General features: G+C 42.7%; 1 long non-coding RNA gene across 1 annotated transcript; it reads right to left on the bottom strand.

The window, feature by feature from the left end:
- Positions 1-5,802: 5,802 nt before the first annotated feature.
- On the bottom strand, positions 5,803-6,856 carry LOC145048432 (uncharacterized). Its single transcript, XR_013682868.1, has 3 exons — positions 6,791-6,856; positions 6,521-6,589; positions 5,803-5,913 (listed from the first exon to the last, which is right to left on the bottom strand). It is a non-coding gene; the product is annotated as an uncharacterized LOC145048432 (long non-coding RNA).
- Between the last annotated feature and the right edge of the window lie 568 nt (positions 6,857-7,424).

The raw sequence follows: 7,424 nt of genomic DNA, 5'->3' as shown, positions 1-7,424 counted from the left end.
TTGACACCGTCAGCTAATTCTCGACCGATCTTAAATTTAACAGTACAAGGAGATTATACTGTTAAACGTCTGCGTAAAATTAATAACTTCTACATACGGACTTTGTTTTTGTCTGTCTTTTTACCGTTGATTTCCTATTAATGAGATCTTCAACTCTCATTTACGTTGCGTAAGCCAAAAACCGCTCGAACTAAAATTCGAGTTTCAGGTCGTGCACTGCTAAGCCGAATCTTAGAAAAATCATAACTTCTTCATACGAAGTCAGATTTGGGCGTTCTTTTTATCGATGTTCTTAGTTTAACACATTCTACGACTTTTGTTTAGATTGCTAAGGCTAAAAAGTCTTCTATCGTAAATTCACTATTTACGTCTCCCGGTGTCGTGCCGGTTTTGCCGTAAAACTTCGGCGGGCCATAACTTCTTCGTTATAGCTCGGATTTGGGCATTCTTTATATGTACGGAAACCTTGAGACATATTCTACAACTTTATGTAGAGATATCGGGATTATCTCACACTTTAATTTTGACGCTCATTTTTATTCTTTATTAATTATATATTTATAATTAAATAATAAACACATAAACACACATAATTCACATAATACTCAAATATTTCATATTTATTACTTCAAAAAGAGTTACAATAGTTGACCTAGACTATTACATTGACAAAAATGCTTAGCCCTGAAAACCCGGGCGTTACAATTCTCACCCCCTTAGGATGATTCCGTCCCGGAATCATGCATCAGCAAACAGATGTGGATAGCGACTCATCATGTGATCCTCTGTTTCCCAAGTGAGATTCGGCCCATTCGAATGTTTCCATCGGACTAGCACCAAGTCGACCATCTTGCGTCGTAACTTCTTAGTCTTACGGTCAATAATTGCCTCAGGCTCTTCGATCAGCCTTTTATTCTCATCCATCCTTAATTCCGAGATTGGAATTATGTCGGGAACATCTCCCATGAATTTCCTCAAATAACACACATGGAAGGTGTTATGAATACCATTGAGTTCTTCGGGCAATTCCAACTTGTAAGCTTGGTTCCCAATCCTCTGAAGAACTTTGAATGGTCCAATAAACCTTGGACTCAACTTTCCTCGTTTCCCAAATCGTATAAGTCCCTTCCACGGTGAGACTTTAAGTAAAACGGAATCCCCAACTTCGAAGGTTATTGGTCGTCTTTTCTTGTCGGCATAGCTCTTCTGACGATCCTGAGCTGCTAACATTCTTTCCCTAATCACCTTCAATTTCTCAGCAGTCTCATGGACTATCTCGGGGCCCATAAACTGCTTCTCTCCGGCTTCAAGCCAACAAGACGGCGTACGACACTTCTGCCCATACAAGGCTTGATAAGGAGCCATCTTGATGCTCGAGTGAAAACTATTGTTGTAGGAAAATTCTACCAGAGGTAAGTGCTCGTCCCAATTCCCTTGGAATTCGAGGGTACATGCTCTCAGCATATCTTCCAACGTCTGAATCGTTCTTTCACTCTGACCATCAGTTTGCGGATGGTAAGCAGTACTCAAACACAACTTTGTACCCAACTCCTCTTGTAGACTCCTCCAAAACCTCGATGTGAAACGACTATCACGATCTGACACAATAGTAAGAGGGACACCGTGAAGTCTTACAATTTCCTTCACGTAAGCATTTGCGAGCTTATCCATAGACCACTTCTCGTTGGCTGCTATGAAGTGTGCACTCTTGGTGAAACGATCCACGACTACCCAAATCATGTCGTGACCATTCTTCGTTCTGGGCAGTTTAGTCACAAAATCCATGGTGATGTCTTCCCATTTACCCATGGGTACAGGTAAGGGTTCTAAACTCCCATACGGTTTTTGATGTTGTGCCTTAACCCTCGCACATGTTACGCACTCAGCGACATACTTCGCAACATCGAGCTTCATCGTCGGCCACCAGTAGTAGGGTTTTAGGTCCCTATACATTTTAGTGCTACCGGGATGAATCGAGTACATGGTCTTGTGTGCTTCTTCCATTAGAAGATCTCTTATTCCTCCCGTCTTAGGTACCCAAATTCGATCTTGGAATACCTTCAGTCCTCGACTGTTCGTACCGAACACTAACGTTTTTCCCAAACGTTCTTCCTTTCGGTCATTCTTTTCTAAGGCTTCTTCTTGAGCTTTCCTGATACTTTCCACAATCGTCGAGACGACTTCAATTCTTAACGCTCTTGGCCTTCTTCTTTCAAGATTGACTTTCCGACTGAGAGCATCAGCAACAATATTTGCTTTACCTGGGTGGTAAAGTATCTCACAGTCGTAGTCCTTGAGAAGTTCTAGCCAGCGTCGTTGCCTCATGTTCAACTCCTTCTGATTAAAGAGATACTGGAGACTCTTATGATCAGTGAAGAGCTTGCACTTCGTGCCGTAGAGGTAATGCCTCCATATCTTTAAGGCGAATACTACCGCTGCCAACTCCAGATCATGAGTGGGGTAGTTCTTTTCGTGTTCTTTCAATTGTCGAGATGCGTATGCTATCACCTTTTCTCTTTGGGTCAGAACACAACCTAACCCGACTCCAGATGCATCACTATAAACTGCGAAATCTTCGACTCCATCGGGTAGAGAAAGTATCGGCGCTTCACATAACTTCTTCTTTAGCTTCTCGAACGCCTCATCATGTTTCTCACTCCATGTATACGTAGCTCCTTTATGGGTCAAAGCTGTTAATGGAGCAGCTATCAAAGAAAAGCCTTGGATAAATCGTCGGTAATATCCGGCTAATCCTAGAAAGCTTCGAATCTCCGTGGGATTCTTCGGACGTTCCCACTTCATTACAGCTTCGATCTTGGCAGGGTCAACCATTATTCCTTCTTGGTTAACAACATGACCCAAGAATTGGACTTCCCGTATCCAAAAGTCGCATTTGGAGAACTTTGCAAAAAGCTTCTCCTTCTTTAACACCTCCAACACTTCTCGTAGATGCTTGCCATGCTCCTCCTGGCTTTTCGAGTAAATGAGAATGTCGTCGATGAACACTATCACAGATTTATCGAGGAATGGTTTACAAACCCTATTCATCAAATCCATGAATGCTGCGGGAGCATTGGTTAGTCCGAACGACATAACCAAGAACTCGTAGTGTCCATATCTTGTTCTGAATGCAGTCTTCTCAATATCCTGCTCTCTCACCTTCAGCTGATGATATCCTGACCTAAGATCGATCTTTGAGAAGTAGCTCGAACCTTGCAGCTGATCGAATAGATCATCAATCCTCGGTAATGGATACTTGTTCTTCACCGTTGCCTTATTCAACTCTCGGTAGTCTATGCACATCCTCATGCTTCCGTCCTTCTTCTTCACGAATAACACCGGAGCTCCCCAGGGTGATGAACTAGGTCGAATGAAACCGCTATCCAACAGCTCCTGAAGTTGCATCATGAGCTCCTTCATCTCCGTCGGTGCTAATCGGTAAGGTGCCTTTGCTATCGGTGTTGTTCCTGGTAATAAGTCTATACGAAATTCTACTTGCCTATCAGGTGGTAATCCAGGAAGATCTTCGGGAAAGACTTCTGGATAATCGCACACAACCGGTATATTCTGCACCTCTTTCTTTTCTTTCTTAGCATCGATTACGAATGCCAAGTACGATGCACATCCCTTGGACAAACATTTCCTAGCTTTCATCAAGGATATGATTCCAGAACTCACTCTGCGTTTGTCCCCGTACACCATAAATGATTCCTTTCCGGGTGGGTTTATCCTAACTATCTTCTTTCGGCATAATATCTCGGCATCGTTGGCGCTAAGCCAATCCATACCCAAAACGATGTCGAAACCGTTTAACTCTATGGGTAATAGTTCCTCCTGGAATTCGTTTCCGTTTAGGTCAATGACGATGTTCCTAATACGATTACTAACAGGTACGAATTTGCCACTGGCAACTTCTACAATTAGGGCGTTATCAAGTTTTTCTACAGGTAATGCTAATTTCGCACTAAATTTATGCGACACAAAGGAGTAGTTGGCTCCGGAATCAAACAGTATATTTGCAGGCAAACCATTTACAAGAAAGGTACCTGAAGCGACGTCTGCTGCCTCCTTTGCAGCCTCGAGCGTCATCTGGAAGGCTCTCGCCTTCGGCTTTGGTGGTATGTTGGGTCTTCCTGCCTCCTTCTTCTTCGGGCAGTCCTTCAAAATGTGCCCTTCTTCATTACACCCATAACAGGCCTTCTGGTTAAGAGTGCATTCGTTGGCATAGTGCCCAGGCTTTCCGCATTTGTAACAAGTGACCCCTCCATCACACTTCCCAGAGTGCTTCTTCTTGCACTTGTCACACCACTTTGCTTCTGATCCTCCTCCTCTCGAACTAGACTTCGAGAATCTACCTTTCTTACCGGACCTCGAGGATCCGTCAAATTTCCGTTTCTCTCCCACTTCCGCTCTCTCCAGACCCTTTTCTCGTATCTGGGTCTCCACATTCTTAGCAGCCCAGATGGCAGCTTTCAGAGTGGTAGTTTGCTTGACCATTGGACCGAAGTCCGCTGGTAATCCGAGGGCAAATTTGTTAACCTTGGAGAGTTCAGTTGGGACGAGGTGAGGAACAAGCTTCATTTTCTCAGTAAAGCTTGCAGCGTATTCAGTAACGCTCATTCTTCCCTTCTTCAGATTCTGGAATTCGTTGCTGATCTCCAGAAGATCCTGCTCAGAGCAGTATTGCATCTTCAACTGTACCAGAAAATCCTCCCACGACATTTTGCTTGCTTCACCTTTGGGCATTGAATCAGCTAATAGCTTCCACCAGCTTAGTACTCCAGATTTCAATAGAGGAACTGCAAGAGCAGTCTTCTGCCTATTGCTACACTCGCAACTCTCAAACATTGTCTCCATCTCAGAGATCCAGTTCATGACTTCCACCGGCGTCGGGCTTCCGGATAGACTCGGTGGCTTGGATGCCATGAAATCCTTGTATTTGCATCCACGTCCATCATTTCCTCCATCCTGGTGGTTTTGCCTAACTATCGGTGGGTTGGCTTGACCAATAGTCCCACTGTAGTTTCCTTCTTCAGTCTGCCCTTCGTTCAACTCGGGCTGTTCGAGCTGAATAGTCGCTTCCTCTCGATTTTGTTGGAGCAAACGCCTGGTTTCCTCCATTTGACGGTCCAACATTGCCTGGATCATCGCTTGCACTCCGGCCATCGTTATTGGTCCGGCAGCGGCTTCCACAACTGGTATTTGCTCGATCACGGGGGGTTGGTGTCCGTTCCCATTTGCGTTTACGTTTCCGCTACGGGTCCTTACCATCTTGATCTATATACCGAATAAGGTGGATTTAGATCTTTATTTAGGAGAGACGTTTTAAATCGTCCTTATCACTCCGAAACGTTTACATGCTAGTTCTAATATCGTAGTCGTACGTTTAGAATCCTAAACACATAAGGTTCCAGATCCGGTCGGCAACAGACCATAGATCCCGAACAAAATAACAGCATATCATGCATAAAACATTTAGCACATAAAAGCATTTTAGGCACAATTCCTAAAATAAGCTAGTGCTCACACCTCACAATCATCGCTTAGCATTCTAAGTTTAAGTCTAGAAATCCTACAAATTCCTAGTTCGCTTAAACTAATGCTCTGATACCAACTGTGACATCCCCAAAATCACGGCCAGAAAAGACCGGTTTTGTTTATACTTTATTTCAAAATCAGAGTTATCTTTTAATAAAAGGGTTGCGGAATTTGTCCCAAAACAATAATATGATAAAGATTTATCAAAAGCATTTCCATAGAAATGTATTTCATTAAAAGACTCGGGATGTCATGTTCGTACAGATCAAAAGTATAAACAGTACAATATAAGCCTTACTACATTATTTCATATCTACAGGCCTATATCCGTAATCCCTCGTCCAAAACATCACACCTATGCTCATGCGCCACTACCTGTAATGCATAAAACTGAGTGGGTCAGGCTTGGGAGCCTGGTGAGCACATAGGGTTTTCAACCCACAATAAGTTTATTAATTTCATCAATCAACAATAACCCGATTACCCGTTCCCGTTATCCTCACTTTACGTCCCTAAACACCTATCATAAGGGACCTAGCCTAAGGATCATCATCGGGACGGACACTACTGCTAAGGGGATTCCTCAGCAATAAATGTCCTAATAGGCAACCATGTGGGGGATGGAGTACACCGGTGAACACATCGTTCACAACACCTACAGGTTGCGAACCTGCTAGTGTTCCACTGGACTGTCTAGAAGAGTCCGTGGTCGTCATCTATACTCCGCTAGATGACTGGATCAACAACAACAACATCGAGGCCTCTCATCATTTTATCACACATCACCTATTACATCTACCCATGTTTTACCCCAACATTTTCGTAGATATAAAATACATATACAGTTTAAATCATTGAAAACATGTATAACAACGTTCATCTAGCATAGATAGCAAGTATTCAGATAATATGCACACATAGCACGTAATTTATATAAAATACTTCATATCTATGTGTAAGTTGAAGGTAACTATGCACTCACCGGAAAAGGTGGTGATTCCGAACTCAGACAGCGCTTCGCTTCTTAAAAAGAATTTTTCTTCGACGAAACCTAGTATTATTACCACTAGAGTTTAGTTTATTATTCGTCGAGACTAATTAATAGTCTAGCTATTATTATTATTATATAAGCGTCAAAAAAATACTTATATAACCCATAATAATAGCCCAAGTATTTATTATAAGTTCCTAATAACGTTACTATAATTAAATAAAAGTTATATTAAAAATAGCGTAGGCGTAGCTCACTTACAGCGGGTTTTATAGAAAACCGGGCTTTGCTTGGAGCAGCATTCCCGAGCCGAAAAGCTCTTCTTCTCAGAGCCTTCGAGCACTCCGGGGCTTCCGCCTCGTGCTAGGGAGGTTCCCTAGGCTTTTCGGGGGATTTCGGGGCTAGAGAGAGAGAGAGAGTAAAGAGAAGAAAGAATGGGAAAGGTGTGAAGAAAATGAGGGTGGGAGAGGTGGTATTTATAGGGTGAAATGTGGCTGAACTTGGTGCCACATGTCACCATCTGGTGGCAAGCCTTGGGGAGAAAGCAATGGCCAAGATTGTGCCACATTACCCATTTTCGCACAGCACACTTCCGACTTCTAAAATCCGTAACTTTCACATACGACCTCCGTTTTTGACGTTCTTTATATCCACGCGTAGGTAATAATAAGATCTACAACTTTCATTTTGACACCGTCAACTAATTCTTGACCGATCTTAAATTTAACAGTACAAGGAGATTATATTGTTAAACGTCTGCGTAAAATTAATAACTTCTACATACGGACTTTGTTTTTGTCTGTCTTTTTACCGTTGATTTCCTATTAATGAGATCTTCAACTCTCATTTACGTTGCGTAAGCCAAAAACCGCTCGAACTAAAATTCGAGTTTCAG

Source organism: Lactuca saligna, chromosome 5 (genome assembly GCF_052625555.1).
Source record: "Lactuca saligna cultivar CGN05327 chromosome 5, ASM5262555v1, whole genome shotgun sequence".
Classification (NCBI taxonomy): Eukaryota; Viridiplantae; Streptophyta; class Magnoliopsida; order Asterales; family Asteraceae; genus Lactuca; species Lactuca saligna.
Note: the sequence above shows the minus strand (reverse complement) of the source record. Positions and strands in the feature narration are given on the sequence as shown.